A 15,984-nucleotide genomic window follows, 5' to 3' on the forward strand; every position below is an offset into this window, starting at 1 on the left:
GCCTCTACTTTTTATTTTCCTATACCTTTCAGACAGTTGTAGTTAATTCGTTAACCATTTAATCCGTTTCAAAAGGTGAGTTTCTAACTGCTTAACCTGCTTATTAATTTGGTCTCTTCTCCAAAATATAAAAGATTATTGCTGTTTGCTGGAAATGAATACTTGCTTTCCTTTTTATCTTTTCTAGACATCAGGGTTTGTGATTTTTTTTTTCCTAATTTCTTCCTCCATTTCTTAAATACCAGAATCATTTCAACTATCAATGACGAAATCACTACATTCTGAGTTTACTAAAAGTATCTACTGTTTAAACAGATTTCTTATCCCCCACTTCTCTGAGATGGATAATGCCACGAAAAAGACTCTTCTCCAATCAGACTGATATCAAGCCCATACAAGATTAAATTTAACTCATCTTCTTGCTTTGTTCCTTGCAATATGCCTTATCTTGCTGAGCCTTGTCTTGAGTCCTAATTCTCGGGCATATTCCTTTAAGGCACAAACTAAGTGTATCTCTCTGCAAATCTACAAAGACTATAGTATCTGAAAATCACCTAATGATACTTTGTATATTCTACAGACCTTCCTACTTTTCTCACTATTTAAGATTCTGTTCTAATGTACTTTACATCATTTTCTTACCTCAATTGTTTCTTGACTCTCTTTGAAGGAGACATTCCATTTGAGATCCTGCCTCTTTCTCTTTTTGATTAATTTGGGACCTGGGGACCTATTTCAATCTAGCAACAACTGAACACCTCTCCCTTTTCCTATACTCCTTTGAACAGTATTTACATCCCCTTGACTCTCTGTTTCTCTCTTATAGATGTCTACTGGAACTTCAAAGTGTAATTTTCTATGTCACCTTTGTCAATTCACTCCATAATTTCTCAAGTTTTCTTCTAAAATAAGTTTTATTCTCCTCCAGTTTTTCTTTTGTTTCCATTGTTCTATATTAACCTAAGCACAAATTTTAAATTATTTGAATACCTCAAACTAACCAAATACAATCATTAGAACAAGAGAATCCCAAGCACAAGCCTATCTGACTTGTTTTTTTAGAGACTATTTTTGCAATCGTTTTATTGAGTTATTTCTCCTTCTGAATTTAGGAAGTTATACGCTCTTTATCGGCTTCCCTGGTGGCTCGGCAGTAAAGAATTTGCCCGCAATGCAGGAGACCAAAGTTCAGTCCCTGCGTCAGGAAGATCCTCTGGAGAAGGAAATGAGAACCCTCTTCCAGTATTCTTGCTTGGGAAATCCCACAGACAGAGGAGCCTGTCACAAAAGAGTTGGACATGACTGAGGGACTAAACAACAAGTTACTCTTTACAGTAGGAGTTCCCTTTTTTTTTTTTAATTTTGATATCCATCAACCTCCTATTGGTGGAGTTACAATTTGAATCTCAGCAGTGAAAAGTCATGTCAGACTGTATATGAAATTATCAAATTTAGGGCCACTTGAGATCAAGAGATAAGTGGTGGTGGTTTAGTCACCAAGTCCTGTTGTATCTCCTGGAAGAGATAGGAGCAACTTTTAAACATAGGAACAAGTCATATGACTCCTAAATTTGTTCCTGTTTCCTCTCTTGACTCTGAAGGGGACTCAAAACAATAAAAAAAAATAACCAGAATTTCATCATATTTTCTCTGCCACAACCTAAGCCTAGCACTAAATACACCCTGCAGATACTGCTGATTACAATAGAAACACTTTGAGACCTAAAAAAGGCTGGTACACGAAAAGACTCTATAATCAAACCCTTGTCTCTGACAAGGCTACTTAGAAATAATGAAATGTGCAGAATTTAAGGTCTGCTGCTGCTAAGTCACTTCAGTCGTGGCCAACTCTGTGTGACCCCATAGATGGCAGCCCACCAGGCTCCCCCGTCCCAAGCAGCAGCAACTCTTTGGCTAGGATGCATTTAATAAATGGGCTGCCGTCTATGGGGTCGCACAGAGTCGGACACGACTGATGCGACTCAGCAGCAGCATTTAATAAGGATATCTCAGTGGTATTGGTCAGAGTTACTTGCTGAGCCCTTGAAAGCTTGCCTACCTTTGCTTACACCCCAAAGTATGCAGACTTGCCCGCTACAGAAATCGGCGTCTGCTTATATAAACACAGCCACTCTCCTGTAAACAAAACTGCCATCAGCTGGAACAGCCTCTTACCACTGAAAATATGTAGTCACAGCTCCCTACAGCTGAAAATACGCGGTCAGTGCCTAGTCCAACACTGTCCAATACCTCCCACTCTAACCATGCCATAAGCATGCGCCCGAAGTGCTACTCCATAAACACTCTAAAACACAAATTTCTCTTTTTCGTTTTCTCTTTACTCCCACTCTATATTCTAGATGTCTGTATGTGAGAAGGGTACCGTAAGTAACGTCTCTCTCTTCCCTTGAGAGAAATGGAAAAAAAAAAAAAAAAAAGTGGCAGGAAAACCAAAATATTTCCCTACAACTGCTAAAGAAGGTACTTAATTAAGTGTGGCTTATAACCGCAGGCTTACTGATACTGAACTCCAGAATTAGACTTACCAACCACTGGCCAGACAGCATCCAACGGAAGATGGCGCAGAAGCAAATCCTCAGCCTGTCAACTTCACTGCCTGGGGGTCTGAGTGCCGAGTGAGGAGGGAACCTATTAGAGATTGCTCCTCCCTAAAAGGAAATAAAGGGGCGGGTCACATCCCGACTTCCTCTTTTAGAACTAACCAATCAGATAGCTAATTGCCTCAGGCTATACAGGAAGACGTCCAAAGACCGAGAACCGTTAAGGGTGTTGTTCTTGTATGTGTCCCTCCATTGTAAAGGAAACAGCATTGGGACAAGGGTTCCTGTTCCTTAACGAAATGCATGGTCTTTCCGGTGGGACTCTTTGCCTTCTTTGTCACAGCGATCTTTTGGCAAACTGTCTGGTTGTTTCTTTCGGTTACATCTTAATCCCACCTGGCCGTGAGAGAAATTTGAAAGTGCCTGTAATCAGAGAATGAGCTGCAAGTCTTGCAGTGTATCTGACCTCTCTTAAGCATGCCAGGTTATTAATTATGGTGACCATATGTTTTCCAAGCTAGGACCCCTGAAAGTGAAAGGGGACAAAAAAGTTTATAAATTTTTGAGATTTTATATTGGTGAATTTAGTATAGAGGCAATTCAAAATTCATTTTTTAAAATAAAATTATTTCTCAAAGTTAAAGAAACTATATTTAAGCAAAAACTTTAAGATGTCTTCATTATAATATGAATATTAAAAAACAGCAAAATGGTAATTTTTGGCAAATCTTAATGTATTTTAATTAGTTTCAGCCTTTATTGTCTGTATTACTGTGTCACTAATATTTTCCTGAAGAATATATTTTTAATATGGTGGTGCTGCTGCTGTTGCTGCAGCTAAGTCGCTTCAATCGTGTCCAACTCTGTGCAAGCCTGTAGATGGCAGCCCACCAGGCTCCCGCGTCCCTGGGATTCTCCAGGGAAGAACACGAGTGGGTTGCCATTTCCTCCTCCAATGCATGAAAGTGAAAAGTCAAAGTGAAGTCACTCAGTCGTGTCTGACTCTTCGCGACCCCATGGACTGCAGCCTACCAGGCTCCTCCTCCATGGGATTTTCCAGGCAAGACTACTGGAGTGTGTTGCCATTGCCTTTCCAATATGGTGTTACTGTTTTAAAATTTTTTAATTGCCTACAGTCTTGTCAAATATGTATGTTATGATTGATATATGGGAAATTTTGACATCTTTAATTTACTCCTCACTGTAGATAATATTTTAAATTTAGAAAATAAACTCAGAGAAATTATGCTAAACAGAAAATCTCATTTCCAGTTTTTCTTAAAATATATAATTTTCAGTCCAAATATTTTCCCATGTACTGTCTTTTTTGTCTCTACTCAAAGTAACAGTCTTCGGCAAACATTTGTATGACACAAGTTTCATAAAATAAGTTTTCCATTATTTGTGATCTTTTTGAAGGTTTTGCCAAACTTAGATGCTGCAAATTGGAGAGCCTCTTAACTTTCATTTACTTTCTCTAAGAATGCAAATTTATCCTGTTTTAATAAGCACTCCATCAAAAGATTCTTCATATGAGTTAAAATATCTCAAGAAATAATTATAGAATGTCAAAATTAAATCTTATATTGTGCATCATTTAAAATTCATGTGAACTTGATTAGGTTATTTATTTTGGAGAGGTAAATATAAATGTCTTTCTTGTGTCACCAGCTCTTTTTCAATAACTGTAATATCTTCAAAATCTGAATTCCATTAGCACACCTTTTGAACTGTTTAAAATTTCCAAATGAATTTTAAACAATGCAACAAAATTTTTTAACTTTGGTTTATAAAAAATTGAGTAGCTTTTTAGATAATTAAATTTATTTTAAAATGTATTTTTAAAGAATTAACTATTCATAAAATCTTATTAAGGAGAAACTAAAGAGAGAAAACATATGCTATTATGTTTGAGTGTTGTTGGGTTTTTTTTCTTTTTTTTGGGTAGCCAATTCTGGTTTTATCACAAAATATTTTGTAGTTTAATTCATCAAACTGTTATATACAGTAGTAATTCATGGATGCTCTAGTTCCTCATATAAAATCCCATGGTATATGCATATAACCTATGTACATTCTCCCATTTACTTTAAATCACCTCTAGATTACTTACAATGTTTGAAGCAATGTAAATGCTATATAGTTACCTGTGTACCGCAAATTTTAGTTTTGCTTTTCATAAATTTCTGAATTTTTTTTTCAAATATTTTCAATGTTTGGTTGGTTGAATCTGTGGATGTGAAATCTGCGGATGTGGAATCTGCAGATACTGAAGGTCAGTCAACTATATACAAACATATCTCAGAGATATTGTAAATTCAGCTCAAGACCACCAGAACAAAGCAAATACCAAATAAATCAAGTTACACACATTTTGTCTTCACAGCACATATAAAATTTATGTTTAAGTATGTTGTAGTCTATTAAATGTACAATAGCATTATATCTAAAAAAGACAATGTATATACCTTAATTAAAATTTAAAGATATATCTTAATTAAGAAATATTTTATTGCTAAAATATGCTAGCCATCATCTGAGCCTTCAGCAAGTTATAGTAGTAACATCAAAGATCACTAATCCAGATCACTATAGCAAATATAATAAAATGAAGAAGTTTGACGTATTCCAAGAATTCCTGAAATGTGACACAGAGACACGAGGTGATCAAATGTTGTTGGAAAAATGTCTCTAATAGATTTACCCAAAGGAGAGTTGTCACAAACCTCCAATTTGTAAAAAACTCAGCATCTACAAAACACAATGACATGAAGCACACACACACAAAGAAAACTAAGGTATATCTGTACCTAACAATATTTGTGAAGTTTGACAATTAACAGCTTACAAGTCAATTGCAGTTCAGATGCATTTATGAATTATGTACATACCACCGCCAATTCTGAGGATATAGTCATTGCATATATTTCTCAGTAAGAATTTTTATCTTTTACTATGATCTTATGACCTGCCCGTTTTAAATTCATATCACTGCAGATAATTTTATTTTAAATATAATCCTTTTAATATAAGATAACATTCACAAAAATAGCAGATGTTTTACTTCTGAGGAATGAATTGTCAGGTTTTAATGTGATTCCACAAGCTGAATAGTAAAGAAAAAGCATGGGAATTTACTTGTTTTCTACTTGAAGCACCAGATAGCAATATCATACAAAACCGGCCTTATGTAATAGCCAATATATCAAACTTCATGCACTAAAATTTTGGGATTAAAAGTATAATAAAAACTAACTAGATAAATAGTCAGTTACTCTAAAGGAAAATATCTATTTCACAATGAAGGTGTACATGCACCTTCTGTAGCCATGTGTGGGTTGATTTCTTATCTTCCAGTACAGTCTTCTTAAAATAACTACTAACCTTTGAAGTAAATGATGATGATTCTTTGCAAATCTATCACTTCTGGCTTTGGTAGTGATATCACTAATGTTCTCATTATGGATGATAAATGATGACAACTTTTTTGTGTACTTAATATTTATGAACTTTCTTAAAAACAAATTTAATATTTAAAATCTCATTTAATATGCACTTTCTTTTTTAAGTCTCATTGTCTATGAAAAGGCTTATTGCAAGTTAAAATTTTACTAAATAATAAAGTACTTTGTTATAATATATAATAAATGACAAAACAACTGTAACAAGAAAATTCAGCTGATTATACATGAGCTCAAGAGTAGTATAAGTTAGCCTCAGTTGCCCAGACTTGTTTTGTGTACCTTATCTGCAATGTTTCACTGAGGACATCCTTTGGCATCTAAGGGAGGACCTCTGTCTCTCAAAGGCCTGTTGAACCAGGTCACAGCAGGATGGTACCCCAACAGGACAGTAAGGAGGACAGCATCAAAAAGCTTGCTCGCCATGACCCAAGACCAGCGGAAGTTAGTTCTTTAAGCTGCCCTGAGCTGCTAGTGTCCCAGATCACGTTGCTTTATTAGTATCTTACCTAATATTCTTAATGGAAAGATGTTGGTTATATTGGGTCTGGAAAGACAGGAACCAGAGACAATCTACTGTTGGTTGTTTCTGAGGTTTGATCATGCATAACAAACAAAATCAGAATTTTGTTTATTATACGTTTCACATTTCTAAATGAGACCATGGTAGAAGTCAGAAGAATAAGGCTAAGATCTAACAAATAGCTGACTTATTTTAGTACAAACATAAAGACTAATTTTTAATCAAAAATTAAAAATCTGGGATAAATACTATTTTGGACAAGATGCCAAGAAATGGGATATACAGTCTTTTGTGTGTCGCACTTCTGCGAGCCTGACACTTTCAGAAAGTCTTCAGAAAAGGTGTGGAAGCAATCCCTATTGAAAAGATCTTCTCCAAATCAACTACATGTATTTTGTGTACTTTCCTCCCTTTATAGTTATTTCTAACCATGTAGATTTTTGTTGTTGTTGTTCCATCATAGAGCTTAACTTCAGAAGTGAAAATTGGCACCTTGTATTGGCACCTTCATCTGCATATCTGAGGTTATTGATATTTCTTCTGGCAATGTTGATTCTAGCTTATGCTTCTTCCAGCCCAGCGTTTCTCATGATGTACTCTGCATAGAAGTTAAATAAGCAGGGTGACAATATACAGCCTTGATGTACTCCTTTTCCTATTTGGAACCAGTCTGTTGTTCCATGTCCAGTTCTAACTGGACAGTTCTCTTCTTTTCCTACATTTTTCTTTTCTCTATCTCTGAAAACTGATCATAGTACTCCTGCTTCTAAATGTAGATCCATTCAGAATCCAAGTTGGCAAGAAGGAATGATCAGAATTCTCTAAAGAAAATTTTGTCAATTGCCTGATTGGTTATTTTGTTCATAGTGGAATATGTTGTTGTTGTTGTTCAGTCACTCAGTCATGTCCAACTCTTTGTGACCCAAGGGACTGCAGTACACCATACTTCCCTGTCCTTCAATATCTCCCAGAGTTTTCTCAAACTCATGTCCACTGAAGCGATGATGCCATCCAACCATCTCATCTTTTGTTGCTCCTTCTCCTCATGCCCTCAGTCTTTCCCAACTTCAGGGTCTTTTCCAATGAGTTGGCCCTTCACATCAGGTGGCCAAAGTATTGGAGCTTCAGCTTCAGCATCAGTCCTTCCAATGAATATTCAAGGACAAAACGTAGTCCACTGGAGAAGGGAGTGGCAAATCACTTCAGTATTCTTGCCTTGAGAACTCCATAAACAGTAAGAAGAGACAAAAAATATGACACTGGAAGATAAGGCCCCAGGTCAGTAGCTGTCCAATATGCTACTGGGGAAGAGCAGAGAAATAGCTCTAGAAAGTGTGAAGAGGCTGAGCCAAGGCAGAAACGATGACCAGTGGTGCATGTGTCTGGTGGTGAAAGTAAAGTCTGATGCTTTGTTTTAAAGAACAATGCAATACGAAGAAGAAGCAAACTAGAGAGTTAGGCAGAAAGCTGTAAAATATGAGAGGTGAATGATATAGGTCCTTCAGTTCAGTTCAGTTCAGTCGCTCAGTCGTGTCTGACTCTTTGCGACCCCATGAATCACAGCACGCCAGGTCTCCCTGTCCATCAGCAACTCCCGGAGTTCACTCAGACTCACGTCCATCGAGTCCATGATGCCATCCAGCCATCTCATCCTGAGTCGTCCCCTTCTCCTCCCACCCTGAATCCCTCCCAGCATCAGAGTCTTTTCCAATGAGTCAGCTCTTCACATGAGGTGGCCAAAGTACTGGAGCTTCAGCTTTATTATCATTCCTTCCAAAGAAATCCCAGGGTTGATCTCCTTCAGAATGGATTGGTTGGATCTCCTTGCAGTCCAAGGGACTCTCAAGAGTCTTCTCCAACACCACAGTTCAAACGCATCAATTCTTCGGCACTCAGCCTTCTTCACAGTCCAACTCTCACATCCATACATGACCACTGGAAAAACCATAGCCTTTACTAGATGGACCTTAGTTGGCAAAGTAATGTCTCTGCTTTTGGATATACTATCTAGGTTGGTCATAACTTTTCTTCCAAGGAGTAAGCATCTTTTAATTTCATGGCTGCAGTCACCATCCGCAGTGATTTTGGAGCCCAAAAAAATAAAGTCTGACACTGTTTCTACTGTTTCCCCATCTATTTCCCATGAAGTGATGGGACCAGATGCCATGATCTTCATTTTCTGAATGTTGAGCTTTAAGCCAACTTTTTCAATCTCCTCTTTCACTTTCATCAAGAGGCTTTTTAGCTCCTCTTCACTTTCTGCCATAAGGGTGGTGTCATCTGCATATCTGAGGTTATTGATATTTCTTCTGGCAATGTTGATTCCAGCTTATGCTTCTTCCAGCCCAGCGTTTCTCATGATGTACTCTGCATAGAAGTTAAATAAGCAGGGTGACAATATACAGCCTTGATGTACTCCTTTTCCTATTTGGAACCAGTCTGTTGTTCCATGTCCAGTTCTAACTGTTGCTTCCTGACCTGCATACAGATTTCTCAAGAGGCAGGTCAGGTGGTCTGGTATTCCCATCTCTTTCAGAATTTTCCACAGTTTATTGTGATCCACACAGTCAAAGGCTTTGGCAGAGTCAATGAAGTAGAAATAGATGTTTTTCTGGAACTCTTTTGCTTTTTCCATGATCCAGCAGATGTTGGCAATTTGATCTCTGGTTCCTCTGACTTTTCTAAAACCAGCTTGAACATCAGGGAGTTCACGGTTCACGTATTGCTGAAGTCTGGCTTGGAGAATTTTGAGCATTACTTTACTAGCATGTGAGATGAGTGCAATTGTGTGGTAGTTTAAGGAGGCATTTATGAAGACTTTTGGAGGCAGGGATATGGGAATGACTGTGGAATATGAGGAAAGGGATAGGACATAAGAGATTTTAAGTGTTCATTTTTATTATATGCATACACTTCAAGGTGTTTAAGAAATCCAAGTGAATAAATTAATTTACTTGGAAATTTATTTTTGATTGCTGTGTGTGATTCTACAACCACTCTACTGCAAGTATATGATTTCAAAAGTTTTTTTTTTAATGAAACAAATTACGGAATTTAGTAGGAGATGTGATAAAATAATATATCTTGGTCAAGAAGTGATTCAGGTTAAAAATAAATATCCAACTACATTAGTACCACATGAATGCTTGAGAGACTATATTTCTTGGCAAGTTTTTATTTTTATTTTCTTTATAGCTAATACTGTGCAGGATATTTGACAGAAATGACTTCTCCATTTATTTAGGTCATTTGAACCGCCTGTCTAAATTTGTGATACTGAACCTCAAAACATGGAACAACAGACTGGTTCCAAATAGGGAAAGGAGTACGTCAAGGCTGTATATTGTCATCTTGCTTATTTAACTTGTATGCAGAGGACATTATGCAAAATGCTGGGCTGGATGAAGCACAATCTGGAATCAAGATTGCAGGAAGAAATATCAATAACCTCATATGCAGATGACACCACCCTTATGGCAGAAAGCAAAGAGCAACTAAAGAACCTTTTGATAAAAGTGAAAGAAGAGAGTGAAAAAGCTTAAATCTCTACATTCAAAAAAAGATCATGGCATGGCATCCGGTCCCATCACTTCATGGCAAATAGATGGGGAAACAATGGAAACAGTGACAGACTTTATTTTCTTGGGTCCCAAGATCACTGCAGATGGTGACTGCAGCCATGAAATTAAAAGATGCTTGCTCCTTGGAAGAAAAGCTATGACCAACTTAGCATATAAAAAGCAGAGACATTATTTTGATAACAAAGGTCCATCTAGTCAAAGCTAGGGTTTTTCCAGTAGTCATGTATGGATGTGAGAGTTGGACCATAAAGAAAGCTGAGCACCGAAGAATTGAAGCTTTTGAACTGCGGTGTTGGAAAATAATCTTATGAGTCCCTTGGACTGCAAGGAGATCTAACCAGTCAATCCTAAAGGAAATCATTCCTGAATGTTCACTGGAAGGACTGATGCTGAAGCTGAAACTCCAATACTCCAATACCTGATGGGAAGAACTGACTCATTGGAAAAGACCCTGATGCTAGGAGAAATAGAAGGCAGGAGGAGAAGTGGACCACAGAGGATGAGATGGTTGGATGGAATCACTAATTTGATGGACATGAGTTTGAGTATGCTCTGGGAGTTGGTGATGAACAGATAGCCTGGCTGCTGCAGTCCATGGGGTCGCAAAGGGTCTGACATGACTTAGTGACTGAACTGAACTGAACTGAACCTCCAAAACTAATTTTAAAATTTCTTTGTTTCAAATTGCCATTTGAACTGGCTCAAGTGCCAGTTCACTAAGGTCTGGAGTCAATTAGCTAAATAAAGGGATGGTTAAGGGGCTGGTGCAACAGGAGCAGAAAAACATATCTCCATTGTCACAATCCCGAACTTTGAAGTCCCTTTGCTTATCTGTGCTGCCATTTTTAGCTAAGGTTTAGGAAGAAGCCACCCTGCCCCAGTAATTCTTTTCCCTGGAACCTGAATGACCTCTAATTTTTATACCCTGTTGAGAGCAACATATGTGACCCAATTCTCTCACAATCTTGTTTCATGGTTTAAAACAGAGATATGTATCCTCAATGGATTTTATAGAAGAACAAATGTTTCTTCCTCCATGTCCTCTCTGAATTGATCTTTAACTATTAGGTAATGGTGGTATACACAACAGCACTCCAAATGATGCAAGCCAATGGGGGATAAAGCTGGGGTTGTCTTTTTCATAGGTTGGAATTCTCCAGTGATTATAATGCTAATTGTTCAAATACCATTTTTTTTAACATTGTAATATTGAGAATCTAGGGCAAATGTATCTAAATTCCACAGAGGTCATCAACTGCCAAGAAGTCATGAAATGTTGGTATTCATTAAATAGGTCACTGAATAATGTTAATATATGTGACAGATCAAAGATGGCTGTAATCCTTTGACACACTTCCCACTGAGAGGTAAGGTTTGAGGCCCCTCTTCTTGAATCTGAAAGGACTCCATTTTGACCTAGAGAATATGGCACAAGCACCATATTTGTGCCAGTTTGTGGATGGACATTGATAGACTTGCTGCTTCTACTTCTTATCTCTTGGAATGCTTGCTCCAGGGAAAGCTAGCTGCCCTATATAAAGTCTGATTTATGAAACTACCTTGTCATGCAAAATGGCTACATACAGAGAGGAATCCTGAAATAACCACCATAATTGTGGGCCTCAGTCCAAGGCATTAGGTCTGTGAGTATAAAAACTTTCCTATGGCCCCATCTTCACCTGCTGTTTGACTGCAACTGTATCTGAGACTGCAAGTGAGAACCACTCAGTTGAGCCAAAAGGACAACAAAGGAAAATAATAAGTTGATGTTTTTAAGCCACCAAATGTCAAGGAAGTTTGTTAGGCTCAATTGATAACTGAGAATAAAACCCATCATTTATTGAACATTTAACTATGAGCCAGGTATTTTTCAAAACATAGTCATATGAATCAACGTGAGTTGATTCACATCAAAATCACTCTTCAGATGATTATTCTTATTTGACTGACGAGGAAACTAAACAGCAATGAGATTAAATAATATGTCTAATGTCACACACTATTAAGTGATGTACTATCCTAGAGCCCCTGAACTAGCACTATATTAACCTGCTTCTAAGTAGTAGATTGTCACCTTAAATATCTTAGTTTGTTGTCTCTCATTTACAATATTGTGTTTGTATGTATATGTGTGTCCCTGCTTAATAATTTGTACCAGCAAGCATTGACTTTATTGAAAATATTTTCAGCTTCATCATATCAGATGACAAGACATATATAAACTCTGAAGACACTGTAAATCTTAAATTTAGAAGTAAAATCAATAGTATTGATACAAAAATATATTTATATTGTACACAAATGTTTCTATTACTTCCATAGTACCAGACACATTTCTTTCCTCAAATGAGTAAAGTAAGTGAATAAAAATCATGGTATATAAGTGCCCATCCATCCATATGTCATGTAGACTTAAAAGTAATATTAACACATTGAAAGTAAAATACTGGATCAGCCTGGAATGCTACAGCTCATGGGGTCACAAAGAGTCAGACATGACTGGGAAACAAACATTTCATTTTATTTTCTTCTCTGCCCTTACTCTGTCTTTATTTCCAGCTTCTTTTCTATCTTTGTGTGTGCTCAGTCACGTCTGACTTTTTGTGACACCATGGACTGGAGCCTGCCAGGCTCCTGTCCCTGGGATTATCCTGGCAAGAATAATGGAGCAAGTTGCCATTTCCTTCTCCAAGGGATCTACACAACCCAAGGATCAAACCTGTGTCTCTTGTGACTCCTGCATTGTAGTCAGATTCTTTACCACTGAGCCACAGGGGAAGCCCAGTTTTCTATCTTTAAATTGTTATTACATAATAATATAAAAATCAATTTGTGTTCTTACAAAGTAATTTCTTGCCAGTCAGGAAACAGGTTGGAGAAACGATTGAATTAGTTTTCCATTTATATCCACAAAGCCAACACCACCCAATACAGGTAGCTACATCAGCAACAATTTGATTTTTCCACACTACTAAACATCTATGTCTCTGTGCAAACAGTTCAGAAATAAGAACATCAGCAAGCTTGAATATACATCATGTTATATTTACTGAAAAAGACTCTCCTCATTTTATCTTCTCCAACTTATTGCTGTGGCCCAAGGTTAACTTTTAATTTTGTAAGATTTGAAAACTGATCTAAAAGTAGTAGAAATGGCATCCCTGCTTTGTAAAGTATTTCATTCTGCTCCTGGCCAATTTTAAAAACTATTGTTGAACTTCTTTCAGATGCTTCTTACCAGTGTTTCTAAATTTTTTTACTCTCTTATCTCTTTGATACCACTTTTCCCATCCTATTCTCATTATAGGAAGGAATTTGGTACACTCAATAAGTAGTGCACTAAAGTAAGGTTTTCATAGAATGGCAATGTATGTCAGTGTTCTACTTCTAAAACCAGTGGAATCAACCTATTCTACTATTAGTTAATAGAACATTTATGTGTGTGCATGCTCAGTTGCTCAGTCATATCCAACTCTTTGTGACTCCGTGGACTGTAGGCTGCCAGGCCCCTCTGTCCATGGGATTTCCCAGACAAGTATACTGGAGTGGATGGCCATTTCCTTCTCCAGGGAATCTTCCCCACTCAGATATACACCCTGGTCTCGTGCATTGCAGGCGGATTCTTTGCCCCTGTGCCGCAGGAAATCCCATTAAAAGTTTACAACCAAGAAATGAGTGTGAAGCTGATCCTTTGTATTTTCTATACCTATTATTTTAAAGTGGCAAGTGGAGAAAACAACAGTCAAGAACAGTAAAGCTGTATTTATTATTTAACAAAAATATACAACCCAACAACAATTTTGAAATATATAGGTCTGAATCTCAGCCCAGTTTCTATCAACTACATGTCAGAATTACATTGATAATTATAAAGTCGTGATAATACCTTTAGTTAAGAGCATTAAAAATGGTTGTTTAGACTCTTTTGTATGTATCTGTCCAAAGTGGACTACTCTCTTACATTATGCACAAAAATAAATTCAAACAGGATTAAAGACTTAAATGTAAGGCCTGAAACCATGAAACATTTGGAAGAAAATATAGACAGTCAGATCTATGACATCAGTCTTAGTAATAGGTTTTTAGGGGCTTTTTTGTATCCTCAGGCAAGGGAAACAAACGAAAAGAGAAACAAATGTGACTAAATCACAGAAAAAAGTTTAGCACAGTGAAAGTAACCAACAATAAGGCCACTTACTGAATGGAAGGAAATATAATGCATGTAATATATCTAATAAGTGGTTAATATCCAAAATATACAAAGAACTACTACAAATTAACATCAAGAAAGCAAATAATTCAATTAAAAATGGGCAGAGGATCTGAACATTGTTTCAAACAAGATATACACATGCCCAACAGGCACATGAAAAGATGCTCAACGTTACTAATAACCAGGGAAATCCAAATCAAAACTGCTATGAGATACCACCTCATACCTCTTAGATTGACTATTATAAAACAAACAAACAAACAAACAAAACAAATAAAGTGTTGACCAAAATGTAGAGAAAAGGGAGTCCTCTTGCTCTATTGGTAGGAACATATATTGGTGCAGCCACCATGGAAAACAGTATGGAGACTCCTCAAAAAAGTAAAAATAGAATGACCATATGATCCAGCAATTCCACACATGGGTATTTATCCAAAGACATGAAAACAAAAATTAGAAAAGACATACACACTCCTCTGTTCATTATACCACAGTTTATAATAGCCAAGATACGGAAGCAGCCTAAATGCTTATCAACAAACAAATGGATTTAGAAGATATGAGATATGTAGTTATATATAGATATATATATCAATCCACACACAATGGAATATAACTCAGCCATAAACCATAAAAAAGAATGAAATCTCGCATTTGGTGACAACATGTATGGATCCAGAAGATATTATGATAAGTGAAGTAACTCAGACAGAGAAAGACAAATACTATATGATTTAATTTATATGTAGATTCTGAATGACAAAGCAAATGAAAAAACATAAAAGAGAAAAAAAGTTGTACATACAGAGAAAAAGAAGGTGACTGTCAGAGGAGAGAAACATGAGGAGAAAGGTACAAATTTCCAGTTGCAAAATAAATGAGTCAGGTTATAAAATACACAGTATGGGAAATATAGTCAATAACTTTGTAATATCTTTATACGGTGACATAACCACACTTTTCATGGTGATTATTTTGAAATGTATAGAAATATCAAATCACTATGTTGTATAATAGAAATTGACATGTTTCAGGTCAATTATACTTCAAAACAAAACTGAGAAACAAGATCAAAAGAAGGCAGAAAAAGAGGTCACATTTGTGGTCACCAGGAGTGGAGAGTGTGGTGGAGTGAGAATTGGATGAAAGCATTCAAAAGGTACAAACTAGGTACATTACAATATAAATAAAATAAATAAGTACTAAGGATATAATGTAGAACATAATAAATATAATTAACACTCCTGTTAATTCATTATATTTAAAGAAAATTCTTAAAGAGATGGGAATACCAGACCACTTTACCTTCCCCTGAGAAACCTGTATGCAGGTCAAGAAGCAACAGTTAGAACTAGACATGGAACAACAGACTGGTTCCAAATTGAGAAAGGGGTACTTCAAGGCTGTATATTGTCACCCTGCTTATTTAAATTATATGCATAGTACATCATGCAAAATGCAGGATGGATGAAGCCCAAGCTGGAATCAAGATTGCCGGAGAAATATCAATAACCTCATATGCAGATGACACCATCCTTATGGCAGAAGGTGAAGAAAAATTAAAGAGACTCTTAATGAAAGTGAAAGAGGAGAGTGAAAAACCTGGCTTAAAACTCACCATTCAAAAAACTAAGATCATGGCATC

General features: G+C 36.7%; 1 protein-coding gene across 1 annotated transcript in view; it reads right to left on the reverse strand.

The window, feature by feature from the left end:
* The window catches only part of LOC102184512 (cytochrome c oxidase subunit 7B2, mitochondrial), a 150,450-nt gene extending 147,819 nt beyond the window's left edge, over window positions 1–2,631 (reverse strand). Inside the window, exon 1 of the mRNA XM_005681574.1 lies at window positions 2,547–2,631. The gene's annotated coding sequence lies outside the window, so the exon portion shown is untranslated. The remainder of the gene's footprint in view (window positions 1–2,546) is intronic.

Source organism: Capra hircus, chromosome 6 (genome assembly GCF_001704415.2).
Source record: "Capra hircus breed San Clemente chromosome 6, ASM170441v1, whole genome shotgun sequence".
Lineage (NCBI taxonomy): Eukaryota > Metazoa > Chordata > Mammalia > Artiodactyla > Bovidae > Capra > Capra hircus.